This window comes from Chiloscyllium plagiosum, chromosome 24, assembly GCF_004010195.1.
Source record: "Chiloscyllium plagiosum isolate BGI_BamShark_2017 chromosome 24, ASM401019v2, whole genome shotgun sequence".
NCBI classification, from domain to species: Eukaryota; Metazoa; Chordata; class Chondrichthyes; order Orectolobiformes; family Hemiscylliidae; genus Chiloscyllium; species Chiloscyllium plagiosum.
The window spans coordinates 52801368-52801997 of NC_057733.1; positions in this window are offsets into that span (position 1 = coordinate 52801368).

Consider the following 630-nt stretch of genomic DNA (forward strand, 5'->3'; position numbering starts at 1 on the left):
GCTGTGAGGCAGCAGTGCTAACCACTGTGCCACCGTGCCGTTATGTCCATGACCCCTACCAACCCACTGTCACCTTCCTCTGCCACCCCAGAAGTGCAAAATCTGCACCCCCACCTTCCCCCTTACCTCCGTCCAAAGCAGCAAAGGATCCAATCACATTCGACAGAGATTTACCTGAACTTCCACACACATCATCTACTGTGTCCGTTGCTCCTGATGTGGTCTCCTCTACATTCGGGAGACAGGACGCCAACATGGGGAACATTTCAGAGAATATCTCTGGCATACACGCACTAAACAACCCACTGCCCTGTGGCCAAACACTTTAACTCCCCCTCCCACTCCACCAAGGACATGTAAATCCTGGGCCTCCTACACCGTCAAAACCTAATCACCCGACGCCTGGAGGAAGAACACTTCATCTTCCACCTTGGGACCCTCCAGTCACATGAGATCAATGTGGATTTCATCAGTTTTCTTAATTCCCCTCCCCCCACCTTAGCCCAGATCCAACCTTCCAACTCCGCACCGCACTCTTGACCTGTCCATCTTCCTTCCTACCTATCCACTCTACCCTCCTGTCTGACCTATTACCTTCACCCCCAACTTCATCTACCTATCGCATTCCCA